At 38.0% G+C, this 18,388-nt stretch overlaps 1 pseudogene; it reads left to right on the plus strand.

The window, feature by feature from the left end:
• Window positions 1-15,885: 15,885 nt before the first annotated feature.
• On the plus strand, window positions 15,886-16,809 carry LOC147503568 (G2/mitotic-specific cyclin S13-6 pseudogene; annotated as a pseudogene).
• Window positions 16,810-18,388: the final 1,579 nt, after the last annotated feature.

Below are 18,388 nucleotides of genomic sequence, written 5' to 3' on the forward strand. Positions count from 1 at the left end.
GCATCAAGTAACGGAATATTTCTTTGAACTTGTTTAAACATTTCCATTATTTCATTAAGATTAGAACCTTTCTTAGCCGGAATCAAACGTTGGGGAAAAGGAGCTTTAGGTATATAAGATGGCCGGGGTTAGTCTCCCGGCAAGTAGAAGGTTCTACACCCTTCTTAGAAGTATTATGACTATTAGATTCACTCACCTCACCTTCCTCCTTCTCACATTCTATAGGATCAGATCTGACCTCAGCGTCCTTAGACATCTCAACCCTATTATCAACACGTTTTCCACTCCTAAGAACAGTGATAGCCTTGGCTTGCTCCTGGTGAGCCTGGTTTAAGTTAGAACTTATTTCCAACTGACTCCTCGGATTAGCTACTGGTTGACTAGGAAACCTACCCTTGTTTCTCTCATTCAAAGTATTAGCAATTTGACCTATGGTGATTTCAATCTTCCTAATGGCTTCGAGCATTATCCCGAGTAGCCCGTTTTGACCGGGCTTGCATAAACTGTTGCGTTGTGTCCTGGAATTTCATGGTGTTTTGTGTTAATTGAGCAATGGCCTCTTCTATAGGTGAAAGTTTAGGTGGTTGAGGTGCATACTGTGGCACTGGGTTTGAGTTAACCACGGGGCCTCCCTAATGTATACCTTTAGACCAAGACAAATTGGGATGGTTACGCCATCCAGGGTTATACATGTTAGAAAAAGGATTATTGCCTGGCTTTTGGTATGAATTAAAAGCATTGACTTGTGCATTTACACGGGGCAATTATCTAACGCGTGATCAAGACTTTCACACAACGGACACCCGGGGACTTCAAGATTGGCATCGGAGCTAGAGACTTTGTCTCTTTTCTAGCTCGAGAGCTTCAACTCTTCTAATTAAAGCGCCATCCTAAAGCGTTTAGGTCGAATTCCTTGTCAACGCTGAACAAACCCTTCGTGTAGTAGTACTACTAGCCACCTTCTTAGGCTCACGACTAGTTTCCATTCATTGCCGGACCTTCTCGAGACTTCTTCTAAAAGGTCCACGCTTCTTCTACGATCTTATCACGAAATCCCCAAGTACTCATGGTCTCAATCATAGCCTTAGAATTAAAATCGAGACCCTCATAGAGAATCTGCACTAGCCTACCGTTCTCTAGGGCGTGGTTAGGACACCTTTGCAAAAGCATGTCCTTAAACCTCTCCATACACTTCCATAATGACTCTCCATCGGTTTGGCAAAAAAGATGACAAGTCTTTTCTAAAAGCAAATCGCTTTATGATTAGGGAAAAAGTTCTTTAAAAACACAATGCATAACTTTTCCCATCCCGTTATGGAATTGATGGGAGAGTGTGAAACCAACTCTTGGCTTTTTCTTTAAGAGAAAAAGGGAACAATTTTAATTTTATAGCTTCGTCACTAAATTGTTGAAGCTTAATAGTCCCACAAATATCCTCAAATTCCCTCACATGAAGATATGGGTCTTCCTCTTCCGTTCCCCTAAACTTAGGAAGGAGCCCCGGCCAGATTGGGCTTCAACTCAAAGTGATTAGCATTGGTTGCAGGGGGAACGATGCAAGATGGTCGGGTTGTCCTAGTAGGATATATATATATTCCTTAATAGATCTAGGTACTTGGGCAACCACGTTATTGTTATTACCCTCCATGTCACCAAAAATTGGTGTATTGCCAACAAAAGTTTCGGGTACCTCTAATTCGGGATGCCTACTTCTCCTAAGGAGAGTGCGTTCAATCTCAGGATCAAACGGTGTAACAGGTGTGTTATCGACCGAAGTTACTACCATAAACTACTTCTAAAACCTAAGACTCTAATCAAAGATGCATAATTCACACAAACAATACCAAACAAAAATTACAAACCAGATTGAATTTTAAAACTTGTTTAATATATATTTGCTCCTAAACCCAAATCACACGATTCCGGTTCTTGTGCAAAAGCACAATCCACTCGATCCACGCCGTAAAAAAGTTTTTTTCCTAGTGAGCGGGCTAAAACCCGTCCCTAATCCAAGATGCCTAAGGCTGGTCAATGTGATTTAACCTCCCTAAATGCAAGAAACAATAAAACAAGCACAACCCACTTAAAACAAACAAAATTCAACCCCACAAAGGAAAAACGCGTACCTCGGTGAGAGCTTCGAGGGCTACTTGCGACGCGGGTGACGACAGCAAGCAATTCACAACGTCCACAACAAAGTCACGAATATCCCTTGTAAGAAGAAATCTATGCTTAATTATCTGCAAAAATAACTAAAATTAGATACGTAAACTATGAAATAATATAACTACGACTAAACTTAAACTACCGAATCACGATAAATAAAACTTTAAAACTCAATTGTACTACTACAATCCCGGCAATGGCAAAAAAACTTGATAGGAATTTAACCGGCCTAAATAAACAGGCTGATTAAATCCTATTTGAATTATACTAATATTCGCAAGCGCACGAGGTATATCGTAATAGGTGCGCAAGAACGAGGTCGATCCCACAGGGATTGCTATTTAGGAACAATTGAATATTAAAATACTACTTAACCTAATCCGAACTATATTGGTTTATGAAGTTTTGATTAACTAATAACTAGTCCTATTTAACTTAATTATGAAAACTATAGAACTTATATTAAATTATCAATGGAGAGACTACTAAGGCATTGAATCCACCCTAGATCGTTGTAAGTTATCCTAATTCAATTAATTCAAAGTTCTCTTTTAATTACGAGTAGCACGAGGGAAAGGTAACCCTAGCTTTCGAAGATGTGAACGTTAAACTCTTTTATACATCTACATATGGGTTTGATTGAGTTTCAACAAACGAGAATATAAACTCCTAGCAAAAATCGTCTTCTTACAGCACGACTTCTCACAAGTTTATGTAAATGATAAAAATGATGCTTTGATAAAAACAGAATATTAATCCAACTATTAACTAGTCAAGTCATGGCATAACATGCAAGATATAATCAATGAAGGTAAACCACTAATATCAATATGAAAACAATCAATGAATCTTTAACTTCGAGAACAAGAAATCACTTAAACAAGATATATAAAACCTACGCAAGTCTAGGGCTTCCTCTAAGCCCTAGCTTATAGTTTAGCTACACATAATAACTGGAACCATAAAACGTAAGAAATAAAACTCCCTTAACAAAACCATAGCCTTTGTGAAGTCCTCTCTTGTTGCTCCTTGGTTCCAAAGCCGGTCGTGCTTTCGTAGCACCGCCAAGAACCTCTCTCTTCACAGCTGTGTTACGCCACGCTTCCCCAAGAGACGCCCTCCACTTTCATCGCCTTTTTCTGCTTTCCGGAACCCGCCGAGCCTCTCTCTTCATCTGCTGTGTTCGCGACACCACTTTCAGCCAAGAGACGACGCTTATTCTTCTTCTTTGTAGCGTTCCTTTCACCTTCGACCCGGTAGCTCCCCTCTTTTTCCCCTGCGTGTTCTCTCCTTATTCGCCGGTTTTCCCCAAAAGGAAACTCCTTCCTTTTGGTATGGGATCGACGACTTCTTTTTATCTTTGGAAAGGTTCTCTTTTTGGTCCGGATAAAAAATCCATGGGGATTTGAGGGATTTCAAGTTTGGTCGCGATGGAGAAGGAAACCGAGAAGGAAACCGAGGGTTACTACCGTGCTTTCGGGTGGACAAGAAATGGTCTAGCCATTAGTTAGTTGTGTGGGCTTTGATGTTTTTGGTTATGGGCTGGTCTAATTAGATGAACATGGGTGCACATGGTCCGGTCTTCAGCACATCCTTTAGTCATGCGATTTTAGACTTTAGATATTGGCCCATAGCTCACAAGCTTGTTCTATTACTAAGGTCCAACTAAGGGTGGCCCATCCTTCTACTGCTGCAACACATGTATTCAGTGAATAATTTACGCTTTTACCACACTTTCATACATTATTTCGATTTCCTGCAAAATCACCGAAAATGCACTAATTTAATCAAACAAATAAAATAAACGGATTAACTAATATAAAGTTGGTCGTAAATAATATAACATTTACATGCTTATCACATACTTCTCTCGTTCAAACAATGATGGTGTAGAAAAGGCTTCAACAGTGCAATGCTTCTTATCAATATGGTACACTTTCTGCTTCAGAATACTCATTTCAGTTTCTAGATTCTGTTGTTTTTCCAAAACTTCTTTAAGTTGATTCTCTAGTAACTGATTTTTCTGGGAAGAAGTCTGTTGTTCATCCTGAAATGTAGAGTTCATCTTCTTAAGGTATGATACTCTCTCTGCCAATTTTCCATTATGCTCACTTAAATCCTGAATTTTCTACAGAGATTCCAAGAACATGGCTAGCAACGCCTCTGTGGTGGGGTTCTTAAGTTCATCACACTTTTCTGTAGATTGAGCACTCTCAATTATATCTTCGAATGGGAAGGATTCTTGTATCATGCTATCAAGAAAGTACACCTCTCCACCTTCGGTGTCATCATAATCCTTATGCAACAAGTGAAAGATATTTATGTCCATGGACATCTTACCAAAGTTGATCTTCATTTCACCATTGTGACAATTTATCAAAGCTTTTGCAGTAGCAAGGAAAGGTCGGCCTAGAATAATTGGAATTTTATCAAAGGCCTCCTTGGTGTCTATCACAATGAAATCCACTGGATAGTAGAAATCGGCTACTTGAACAAGAACATCCTCAACTATGCCTCTGGGAATCTTGGTAGAACGGTCAGCTAACTTCAATTTGACTTTTGTAGGCTTTAGGTTCTCCAGGCCCAACGCTTGGTACACATGATATGGCAAGAGATTAACACTAGCACCAAGGTCTAAAAGAGCATTACCCGTGAATTTTTCTCATATCTTGCATAATATTATAGGACTTCCTGGGTTTTTGAGCTAGACTGGAGCTTGCTGATAGATAATAGATGTTGTTTGTCCAGCTAGAAACGCTCGCTTTGGAACATGAGCACTTCTCTTTATGTTGCATGCATCCTTCAAGAATTTGGCATATGATGGCAACTACTTGATCGCGTTGAGAAAGGGGATATTGATGTTATCTTTCTCAAATTCCTCCTTCATCTCTAAAAATTGCTTGTCCTTTTTGCTTTGAGCAAAAAACATAGGAAAAGGTGCCTTTGGTACAAACACATCAGCATGTGTCTGCTCTTCTTTCTCTTTGGCATTCTTGCATATCTTGTCTTGGTTAGCTTGACAAATGGGAGTTGAAAGGATTTCTCCCACTTCCTTTTGAACTTCATTTGAAATCTTGACCGATTGCTCTGTAGCAATGTTATCATGAGAAAGTAAGTCAACCTTGTTGTCTATCTTCAATCCTGATCTGAGAGTAGTAACTGAGCTGACATGATCATGGAGGTGATCAGTACTAGAAATTGTCCCAATATGGCATATATCTTCACTCATTGATATTGGTTCCAATAAGCTAGGTTGAGTGGTTTCTGTCTTTACAGACAAAGCAGTGGTGAGTTGGTCGACCTTAGCTTCTAAAGACTCCATTCTAGAACATTTACTTGCCTGAGATTGTTGGAGAGTGAGCTGAGATTGTGCAATAAGCTCTAGAACACTTTCAAACTTCTGATTTTTCTGTGATAGCAAAGTGTAATAGCATTCTCCAGGTTGGCAGGTGCGGCATAATTTCTCCTAAGATCAGGCACTAACTCTCCACTTGTATTGGAATTCTGTTGAGAGTATAATTATTGTTGAGGGACCAACTGTGAAGCTTGACTTGTCTGTGGAATATAACTTTGATCTTGAGAACCGGGGTCCAGCTCGCCTCCAATAATTACCTTGAAAGTTATTACCACCTTGGTTGGGCCTATGAAATGAGTTTATATTGTACTCTCCAACTGATGCATGTTGATAGTAACCAGGACATTCTAGAGTTGCATGGGAAGTGCCCGAACAGACTTCACAGTATTGGCTACACTAGATAGGAACCTTGTTCACTGTTGTGTTCTTACCAGATGATGATATGGACAACGGGGCATACACTAGAAAATGTTATGCAAAGATGATGAAAAACTAATATGCAACTATTCTAAGTTATACTAAAATGCAAAACTACTTTCCTTCAACTGGGTTGGGCTTTGTAGCTAGTATCTCGCCCGTTGTCTAAAGCTGTCTCTTCTAGGGTTATGGTGAATCACTTGGATTGCTTAAGTACCACGGCCCACAGACGATAGTCCGTTTGTCAAGATTCAGACAAGAAACACTAGAGTTTGATGTTTAGCTGTGTTGGCTTACAACTTCAATTGTTGAAAAGGTCCTAAATGTAATTATACTAGAAAGTAGTAAAACTGAACTACGATGCAACTATACTAAGGAAGCAATAAAAATAAATTACGATGCAACTATACTAAGAATGAAATAAAAAGAATGAAGATTCGATTAACCTGGATGGTAGATCTTAACTTCGAGATGTCCTTCAAGCTTCTCTCTTTCTCAAAAGGATGGATGATGCGGCTAAAACTACCTCAAGATCCAAACTTCTAATCTTGAAAGAAAACGTTAAACATAAACAACTTAAAACGGCAGTGGCGCCATTTGACCTTGCCTCTTTTTGTGTGTAGATGAGATGTGGATGATGTAGATAGATGATGGTCGTTGAACAAAATAGAAGCGTATCAAAACCTAATTATCCCTCAATAAGTAAAGGATGAGTAGGGTATCGTTCAACTTTTAAGTGTATGTTATGTGAAGGATTTGGAAAGGGGTTTGAGGGATTAAAAACTATGATTATAGATATTATAGATTCTAATGCTAAACTAAACTAAACTAAACTAAACTAAACTATTGAGAATTTATAAGAAAGAGAATTCAAGAGATTAGAATCCACCAATACTTTTGATTCAATGACATTTTGCTTCATGGTTGTTCTCACAAGTAGACTACAATAAGGCAATCGAGCGATTGCCGATGCCCTCTTGGACAAAACATCGTTAACAAATAACTCTACTTAAGGTTGTTCCTATGTTCATGTTACTAGTATCTTCTTTTCTTTTATGTGAGCTTAGGCAGCTATTCAACGAATCACCATCTAAGGCAAACACAAGGAATACTTCCCTTACTCTAAAACACTACACAACTAGAAGAAAAGTAGAGAATAATAGTGTAATATTCAATTACAATAAATAAAACCCTATTCTAGCATTATATTCAATTGCAATAAATAAAAGCATGTCATTAGCAAATATTCAATTGCAATAAATAAAACCCTAAACTAGCATGATATTCGATTGCAATAAATAAAAACTTTAATCTATACCTCCATCCCCTGGTGTGGGCAATAGAACTAATAACTAAAAACATAAAGAACTAGCATGATTGAAGAACACCATGAATCAAAAGAATCAACAAACCTTAAGCATCAGCTTCATCTCCTCCCTTGAAGGAGAAGATTAGTCTTCCATAAAGAAGGAAGAACACGAAGAACGAGAAAAGGAAGAGTCGAAGAACATAAGACTAGAAAGACTAATTTATTAAGACTCAGCTAGTTAAAACTGATCTTTTATTATTAATCTCTCTCTGCCTCAAGTTCTGGAGACAAGAGTATAAGTGAATTGGCAAATTACATGAGGCATTTAGGTCCTCTATTTATAGAGGTTACAATGAGCTCTGGAAGCATTCCAAACCGTCATTTGTTTCCTAATACAAATAGACTTCTTTCAGAGTCCAACTTCATCTCCAAAACTGAGAATGAATTGGCTACAGTGTCGATTCATACGTCTAGATGCACTATTCATGCGTCTCAGACGCAATCAATGCGTCTGGACGCTCGATCCATGCGTCCTAGACGCGTAAGCCTATTTTGTCTCTTCTGCTCTATCATTCTATCCTCTTTTGCGGGCTTTGGTCCAAGCAATGAATCCTTTAGCCTTGGGCTTCCAAATAGGCTTTAAAATAGGTCCAAGTCGCATCTTTAATTGCTCCAATTCCTTGGCCTTCTCCATGATTGTCCACGGGCTTCCCATGTGATCCTTAATGCTCCGAATTGCTCCGTTTTACCCCATTTTCTCTAATATTCCACAAAACTCTCTCTTTGACCTATAGAATCATAAAACATAACTTACAAATACTATTAGTCCACTAAGATAGCTAAACAAGAGGCATAATCGATGGTTAAATAGCACTTTTTGAGCACTTATCACATACAGGGCAAAGACCACCATCAGAGTACAGAGGAATCATAAGACGGTATCGGAGAATGGCGCGATACTCTACCTATGACATACGATGTCCAAGTCCCTCCATTGGAATAGCAAGTAGGAAATTTTTCGCATGTTCCACCGATAAGCACCCAATGACTACTTTCTAACGAGCAGATAACTCAAAATCCATATCAAGATCCGCAATAATCTTATCATAGAAAGCTTCCACTAAAATGTTTTTTGGGGTTTGAAGGGGACGGTACCATTCACATCCAGAGAATTACGATTAACATCGGATAAACGGAGACGCAGTGCACTTTTTGGGTTTTTTTTTTTTTTTTAATTGGTCTTCCCAAGCAAAAGATATCTCTAACCATATAGAGGTTTTGACAAGAAGATAAAATTATACTTGAATCCGATATCATTTTGGTTACTCCGGGGCGTATAATTTTCATTTTTATATCCTCTAGTTTTGTAAACTATGGAGAGATATTTTAAGATACTCATACTCAAAAGTCATGATTCTAAACGCTAATTTTTGAAAACATATATGCCATAATAGTAATCTTAGGCAACTTTTGTGTCAGTTCTAGGGCGAACCCAATCTAGACAGACAGAGCTTCAACTACTCGAGTTGGGGGATTTACTGTGCATGACATGGAATGTCCTGACCCGTGCAAATAGCGCGGTGATATAGGCGACCCTTAATAAGCAAAACAGATTTCAAACCGCCCCTAGATTGCATTTTTCTAGGGGTTGGTCTGTGTAGAATCCATTTCCCATTTTGTTTTTGGAAAATCACATGACTAATGATGTATCGAGAATCTTGCATTAATAGAACGGAAAAAAACTATTTTGAAAAAGAAATGTAAAATAAAGAAAAGGAAAATTATATACTCGCTTCATAGGTTCATACTTACTCAAACGACGAGTAAAAAAGTGTTTTACAAAAAATATATGAGATATACATAGACTAAGGCTTCGGCACTTACAACCACACACTCCAAATGGAAGGTCCAGTTACCTTATTGATGTATTTCTTTTAAGAAAAAAATGGAATGGAAAGAAAAGGAGAAGGAATACATCATGGAAAAAAGGATTTAATCCTCGTAGACAATACTTATGGAAGAAGTTTTTGTGCTCCAGCTTCGTTCACATCACTTGTTGCTTCGAAGACTGTGTTTGTTGGGTTTAGGATTTGGGATTGCTTGTCCTGGGAACACACTTATCTGGGTTTTGTCTTTGCCTAACAAGTTTAGAGATTGTTGCATGGATGCTAGGATTTCAATTTGTTATTGCATGACCGATAACATTATCTCGGTGAGCTTATCTGTTTGGACACTAGTTGGTGGTGTAGCTGGAACTAGGTCTCTTTGATTATTGATAGGTGGATTTTGATAGTTCTGCTTAAATTGGGATGGCACCAATGCTATATTCTGATTGTTATATGTACATTGTCCTTATCTGAATGTATTTGGTGGTTTTATGTGGTTATTGAAACTTGGAGGTGGTTGTGTTTGTGGATTATTAGTCCATGCGAAATTAGGGTGTTGCCTTTATGGTGCATTTGGTATATTGAAAGCACAGACTTCTTCTGGTGGAAGTGATGATATATTTGTGAGAAAGGGACGAGTGATATCTATATGATTTAAGCTTAAATAGAAATTGTATGGTGAGGTATTTATGTTCATGACAAGATGAGGAGTTTGGTCTTTTTGTTTGGTTGTGAGGGCATTTATCTTTTTTGTGAGGGATTCAATTAAAGTTTTGATTTCCAGATCGGATTTCACCTGAAAAATACCACTATCTTTAGATGTACTGGGTTGGGCTGTTCTAGAATTGTTTATATCACCCCAATGGCATGGGTACTCTTTTCAGCTTGGTTTTCAAGAAAGGTTAAAGCTTCGGTTGCACCTTTATCCAAAAAATTACCATTACTCATGATGTCGAGGGTTACTTTGTGTTCTTAGAGAAGACCTTTAAAGAAACATTGGACAAGAGTGGATTTTTCTAGTATATGGTAAGGACATGAATGGAGTAGGTTAGAGAATCTATCCCATGCTTCGAAAAATGTCTCACTCGGACTCTATTTGAAGAACTGTATCTTACTTTTTATCTCTTCTATTTTCTTCGGTGGAAAATACTTCTTCATGAAGGAGAACATAGCCTTTTCCCATGTATCAAAGGAATTGGGCTTCTGAGAAAGAAGTCATGTGTGACTCTTACTAGCTAGAGTGAAAGGAAACACTCATAGCTTCATTTGATCGACGGTGACGCCCGGATGGTGGAAAGTATTGCATACTTCATGTATCCGGCATAGATGTTCGTATAGTAACTCATGTTCAAACCTGTGAAAAATGGGTAGAAGATTGAACACATTTGGTCGAGTGCGAAAATCACTCGTGAGCGGTGTGAGTTGTATACAAGATGGAGGTTCATCTTACAACGGTGTGTAGAAGTTAGAGAGAGGCTCTTCAGCTTGCATGACTTCATCAGCCATCATAGAAGGTGGGGGATGAGAAATCGGAGATTGTCTAAGATGACGTGCTCTCCACGTGAGTAAGTTTTATGCTCGCTAAACTTTGTAGTGTTTGAACGTAATATCATGCACTTTAGCAATACTAGCAAAACTACCTTAAAATGCGCAAACGATACATTAGATGCTCAAACAATCAAAATTCATTTTTTGCAATTTGGAATTTTGAAAATATTTGCTTGGTCTATAGATTACTATGCCGTATTCAAACAAACAATTTGGTTCGAAACTAGGATGGATCTACTACATGGCTTAGAAGAGTAAGAAATCACTTCACCAAGTGGTGTACTACCATGAATCTCACTCACAATAAATCTGGGGGAAGGGAGTAAGAAAGGTAGTTGGTCCACCGAAATCTGGTAACTGATTTCTCTAAATCATCGTAGCTATATTTTTGTCCTTTTCTAGAGGAGCGTGACTACTTTAGGCTCTAGTTGGTTGATTTTAATTTGTTTATTTGGTTGGGCCTCAAGTAACAAGCAACATCCAGTTTATCTACATTGGGTAATGACCTCCCAATGGTTATTATGTGGCTCGGGATCACCCTTATGCGTGAATTTAAAAACAATATGAAAATTTAAATCAAACAATCATGTAAGCATACTTGAAACATACAAAGTATCATCTTACATCGGTTCAAGGAGGTTTAGAGTTTATCTCTCAAGCCGTGTTTACACGCTACTTGAGGTGAAGGCGATGTTGGTTGGCGCGTGATCTGAGAATCAGGCCCAACCGTTCAAGCGTTCCCTGTTTTAGGTTACAAAAAAAGCCTACTTAAAAATAAGCTCACAGTCTGAGTTTTTAATAATTATACAACTTTGCCTTCAAGGGCCCAAAATATTCGGTGATTCAAAAAAACGGTACGGTCAAATATTCGGTCAAAAATTCGCCAAACGACAATTATGCAGTGTTTAATTAATACGCGGTTTAAACGTTTGGTTGCAAAAATTTGTGATATTGTGTTAGTAAATCTCTACTACTAGTATATCTATAATGATCGTGGCCTCTTAAATTCATCCGGGACTTTTTCTGACGCATAATACCCTTGATGAATAATAAAATCAGATGACTAGCTATTTATTAATGAGGACTACTTAGTCTTTTTATGTGTTTATAAATTTTCAGTACCGATATTGTCCTTAAACAAAACAATTGATTAACACCTTTAAATAGGGCTAATCAGTCTTTTCATGTGGGAATATATTAGAAAACCAAATCCACACCATTCTCATTTGTACGCATTACTATTAATGCTATTTAATTAGCAATAATTGCGTTATTTAATAAACTAAGACTTTAATTACCACAAATAAATTCACGAAAACCTTTCCGTTTCAATCTCGACTCTACGTCTCCCACCTCTTTTGCAAACAGTAAAAGAGAGCTCGCTCGTAGATTTGAAACTTTTTCCCAATTCTTTGCTTGCAAATCCCCTGAAAAAGCCACTCTCCTTGAAATCGATAAAATCAGTTTTTTCTTTAACAGATGGATTCGAATTGGGTGAGTGAATTCTGACCATCACTTTTATAGTCTACCATGAAGATTGTCTACTGAGGGCATCTCCAATGGAGGGTGTAAACCGTATAGAGTGGAAATTTTACACTCCAAATATAAAAAAACTCTCTCCAATGGGGGTGCTATACCGTAGGTAATAGTGTATTAGCTAATAGAGAGGGGGGGGGGGGGAATTTCTCCTCTCGCTATTAGTTAATAAAAAACCCGGGCGACACTCGAACTGACGTCTGAGTGAAATAATTTTCGGACGTCACTTGGAGTAATGTCCCTTTCTAATTCTAAAGTAATTTTTTAACTCGGACGTCCCAGTTTAAATTAAAGAGGGACGTCACTTGGAGTGACGTCCCAGTTTAAAATTTATTTATTTTTACACTCTTCCATTGGAGAGTATAGAGTGTGGATATTTATAAGCTATACAATACTATACAATTAGAGGTGTAAAATCCTAATGGCACCTACATGGAGCCTAGGTGGAGGTGTAATTTTACACCCCCCATTGGAGATGCCCTGAGAATTTTAATCTTATTTCCCACAGTTCATGTAAATTCATCTCTTAACATACCTTTGTTTTTTCTCATATATCATTCCAATGTTTTTGAGTGTTGCTGTTTTAAAGGTTTGGTCCTAATTTTCAATGAACTGCTTTTCTTTTCTTAATGGTGATAATGGTGTCGATTTTTTGTATTTGCAAATAATTTCCAAAATAGCCCGATGACTTCAAAATAAAATGATTACAAAGAGAAAGAAGGGATTCATATAAATCAAGGTACTTCTCTTATTGATTAATTATGAATTTGTTGTTGTCACTCCCAATCGTGGACCTACATAACCAAATTATGTGGCCAAACAGGGATTCGCCATTGGCAATGGACTTATTGATTCAGTAGTTCAGTACAAGGCTTCCACGGACTATGCCTTACAAATGAAAATTATCCAAGAGTCCCAAGTATTAATGGAATGGTTCCATAATGCGAAGCTTAACAAGAGAACTATGTGGTAAGTCTTCCCCACTTTCTTAATACTACTCCCGGTAATAACAATTCTCGGACTACATAGACATCATTGTAGTTTTAGTGTTTTGAAGTCCTAGATGTTTGTCCATTTCAAGATACATCATTTATGACGACGGGATTTGGTCGTTGACACCACTTCATTATTATTATTTTTTTGAGTTCATCCGAGATGAAAAGATTTTAGAAGGAGCATCCAAACTGATCTCTCTACGAATGAATATAGAAAGCTTTCTTCTATACTTTTCACTATGATTATGTTAGACTTGTAGATTAATCTTGAAGTGTTGTTGCGTGAAAAATGGTGGAGATGATTGCATCAAATCATATGATGCTTGCACTTCAATCTTTAATAAGATTTTGGACATAGCTGGGAATGTCAATGCAGATTCACATGTAGTCGGTTCACATGTAGAGTGGTTTTAGCATAGTCGAGGTTCACATGTAAGTAGATTTCTGAAAGGTTTTGTGAGCAGCTAATTCACAATACATTAAATGAATCAAAGTTTGGTTTCCATTCTCGTGGTTGCGGGTTTCGGGAAGAATAACCTACAATGGACATGGAATGGATGAATTTGTTCTCATGGAGGAATTCTCGCTTATGTAAGTCGGGATGATCTCTACATTGGAGAAATGATTGAGAGAAACCTTAGCATTTTCCTTAAGATGCCAAGGGGTTGGAGCACGATATGGTAACTTCAACTTCTAAATAATTGTGTCAAGTGATGCAACAGAGTAATGAGAAAAATATTTTCTCTATATGAAAAGAGTTCTCTGTTTCTAATTGGAATTATTCTGAGATATCTGGGCCGAGTTATCCGAAGAGAGAAAGTGGCAAATATTAAGCCGGACCCGGATATTGATGTGTTTATGAAGGTGAAATCAGGATTCTTCTTTTGTTTGTTCAAAGGCTCGTTTGATTGTTTCTTAAATTTTTTTGGGGGAGAGACGTTTTATATTTAAGCTCTTTCTTATGGTGTCTTCAAGAAGAACTTTTACGTTTGTTTGTTGTGATCGTCTTTTTTCTTAAGAATCCAATGGTTCTGAATCATTTTTCATTATGCTTGTTTCCATCCTCACCCCACTTGAGTAGGCAGCATCTTTGGAAGGTCGAAAAGAAAATGTTATAATTGAATACTTTCTCAAGGTAAGTGGGGGACAGGTTCTATATGCATTTCTCTGTTACGATAAATGGTTGTTTTGGAAGCACCAAGTGTTCGAGTTTTTCCTCATTAATTTCGTCTTAAATCTTCAGATTTTTGGGACTAGATATATGTGCCGATACCATGGTGGGAAATGTAATGATAAGGGGTTTCTCGGTGGCGGAAGAAACGTGTTACCACAGTGTAGAACAAATCAATCTGCTTTCGATTCTTTCACTATTAAGCATGAGCTACTCCCGATTTGGGTCAATAATCTACACTATGATTGTTATATGTAGGAGAGATGCTTGTGGGACCAGCAAAAGCATTTTTCATGGATGAGATATCCACGGCACGGGCGACTCAACGACTTTCAGATTGTGAACGACTTTCAGGCGGTCCGTCCACATTCTTGGTGGAACTGCTATGATTGCTCTTCTTCACCGCACCTGAAACTTATAACCTCTTTGATGACATTGTTCTACTCTCGATGGACATATTGTGTACCGGGGTCCTCATGAGAATGTTCTTGAGTTCTTTGAATCTTTGGGATTCAAATGTCCCGGCGGAAGGGAGTTGGAGACTTCTTCCGGAAGTATGCTTCGAAACTCAATCAATTATCTTCAACTTATTTTAATTGTCTAGAACAACATGGTACCTTATTTTGCAGTAGCCTTAGAGGAATTATATGTAAAACCAAAAGTTTCAAAGATGTGACAAAGACTCAATTATTTTTATATCGGGTAACATCAAGAAAGGACCAAAGAAGTACTAGGCTTGTAAAGATGAACCATATCACTATGTTTCGTTAAGGAGTTTGCGAAGCATTCCAGTCATTCCATGTTGGCCACAAGCTAGGAGGCTAACTCAAGACCCCATTTGATAAGAGAAAGAGCCACCCGCGGCTTTAACAACTTCTAAGTTCGAATTAGCAAAAGGAGATGTTCAAAGCTTGCTTGGAAAGGGAATGGTTACTAATAAAGAGGAATTCAATTGTATACATCTCCCCAAATGGTGCAAGTGAGTAGTACTAAAACACATCTACCATTATTAGTTTATAGTGCATCTGTTTGAATTACTTTCATTCAATTTAACAACCGCAAAGAACAAGAACTGTTATTTGCGAGAGAAAGAAAGAGAGAAGTGGACAAGAGAAAAGAAGGTGGCGAATTCAAGTTAGAAGAAGGCGGTGGTTCCGATCCACGATTCTAATATCATCATTGATTTAAACTTTTGGAGGTGTATTTTTGGTGCTAAGCAATTTCAAGAACAAGAAAACGAAGAAATGGGTTCAAGACTGTTGTTAGAACCAACCCGAGGAGGAGGGCAGAATTGTAGGTGGAGGAACTCACAAGGCTAGTGCACCTGAAGGAAATAATCGACGAGCACTCATAAATGTAACAAATAGAGGTGTTGATGGAAGAGGCATTGATGTGAACCCAATTACTCGCCCAAGAACGAGGAATTTCTGTGCCTGAGATAATTTCCAAACCACAAGAGACATTCGAGAATAACAATAAGAAACAAATTGTTGTGGTTGTTGATGGTCATATTGTTGGAAAAGAAGTTCTTGCAATACGGAAGGTTGCTCAAGAATGTTCTTTGTGAGGCCAAAGCCCGAGAAGGCTATTGAGATTAGTCCCGATCATCGACATTGGTATTGAAGAAGAAAAATCAGAAATTAAGAGAGACGATTTCTAAAAGAAGCTTTCAGAAGAAAGAAGAAGGTTCATACCCTTACATCAGTTCTAACTACTTTCGAAGCAAAGGCTGCTTGTGGTATAACCAATAAGCCAAAGGATGCCATTATCGATATTGATGCGAGATGTCGATAATCACTTGGCGGTTGTGGACTATGTAGAGGATATATACAAATATTACAAGCTTGCCGAGAATTCGAAATGAGTTCACGCTTACATGTATACTTAGCATGAAATTAATGAGAAGATGAGGGATATTCTTGTGGAATGGTTAATTAAAGTTCACAACAAGTTTGAGCTCATGCCCGAAACTCTATATCTTACGGTTTATATAGTTGATCGGTACCTTTCCATGAGATCAGTTTCAAGGAAGATTTTGCGGTTAATAGGCATGAGTGCCATGCTCATAGCAAGCAAATATGAGGAGATTTGGGCACCCGAGGTTAATGACTTTGTTTGCATCATGCGGCAAAAGCCACGATACTTGTAATGGAGAAGCCGATTAAGGAAAGCTTGAATGGAGCTTAACAGTCCCAACACCATATGTCTAGCTTCCTTGTGCAATATATATAAAGGTTGTTGTGGTCCGATTAGGAGATGGAGAACATGATATTCTTCTTGGCAGAGCTGGCCTTGACGGTATGAGTTGATCTGGTACTATTCATCACCGGTAGATGCTTCGCAGTCTATGTTGCCGCGTTGTACCTTGAACAAAACCCCTTTTGAATTGGGATGAAACTCGGAAGCATCACATTGGTTTCTCTTAATCACGGCTTACGGGCGTGCCAAGATGTTGGCTCACTTCCACTCGATGACCGGCGAGGACGGGCTCCAAGCCATTCGCAAGAAGTATACACATCCTCTTGGGGCACATTTGCTCTATCGCCACGGATAAATACCTTTTGAATTGATCCGGTTTACCAATAAATGGCGTTTGTAGTCGATGACAAAGGTCATTGTTTCGTAATGACCCGAGTTAAGCTTGTGTCCTTGTGCAATCGGTGACACTTTCTTTTTAGTATGATAGGCAACACCGGTAGCTCTAGATAACTATAAGGAAGTAGTAGGTATTGAAGTGGATCATGGGTATTGTAATGACCGAGTTTTTTTCCCGGTGTGTGTGTCCTTTTGTGTAAACACTTCTTTGTGTATGTTTGATATCCAACTTCAAGATATAAAGGAAGTAGTTATTTGTTGGCTGTTCAAAAAAAAAAAAATTGTGGGTGTTTCTTTACTTCATACCGGTTAATGGGTATGTTTTGGTTTTAGTTCCAAAGTGCATTGCAGTTAACGCATTGTACTCTGTGTGCCAAGTACAATGGATTTCCCCTTCAGTTTTGCTTATTTGTCTAACCTTAGTAATAAACTTTTCCAAGGTAAAGACAGTCGTCACATAAGCTTCCATAAGATTTTTTTTTCACCACGTGCAGAGCATGTGCATGATTGCTAGTATTAATAATAGTTGTCATTCTTTACAACATAACAAACATATCTAAACAATTTAGCTACAAAAACATTAAAACCAATTGAATGGTCCACATAGGTACTTTCATTTATTTGTTCTTGGATTGAAATTAACGATCAAATTTCAAAATACACACACACCATGACATGACAATTTAAATATTGCCCAAAAAGTATAAAAACAAAGCATTTGGATTAATTTATCACTAAAAATGTAAGAGTGGGGGACTTAAAGTAAGAGTGGGGACATAAAGTACATAAAAAATAACAAAAATGCAACCGAATTTTCATTCTTTTTTTTTTTTTTTAGCCAAATTTGAAAAATTCGGTAAAATATGTATTATTCGTTTCAAGGCAAAAAATCGCGAATTATTGCAAATCTTTCGAACATTCGGAAGTATTATACGTTTTGCCCTTCAAAAATTTGATTCGCGAATAATTCGGCGAATTGCTAACAAGGACATAACTAATATTAACTAATTCTAACAAAGCATAACTAATATCAACTCATTCAACCAAGTGATCAACTCATTCTTGGTAATCTATGGCCAATTGAAATGCACATGGTAGAAAACGAGCCATTAGATTCAAAGTAGAGATTAGTTGATGACTGTTGATTACTTTCACATGTAGTTAGGGGTGTAATACGGGGTGGGGCGGGTCTAGGGGATACAAATCCATTGGTCCTCGATAGGGCTGGGAGGGTTGAAGTGTCATGTCTTAGTACCATCATCGACTTGTTGGGTCAGCTTACAAGGCGGGTTTTAGGCGGGTCATCCGGGTCAGGTGGAAATTATCATTTTAACCCAATTTCACCAAAAAAAAAAACTGTCTAATTCTACAAGTAATATCTTTCCAATTCACAGCATAGAGAAAAAAATG

This window comes from Coptis chinensis, chromosome 4 (genome assembly GCF_015680905.1).
Source record: "Coptis chinensis isolate HL-2020 chromosome 4, ASM1568090v1, whole genome shotgun sequence".
Lineage (NCBI taxonomy): Eukaryota > Viridiplantae > Streptophyta > Magnoliopsida > Ranunculales > Ranunculaceae > Coptis > Coptis chinensis.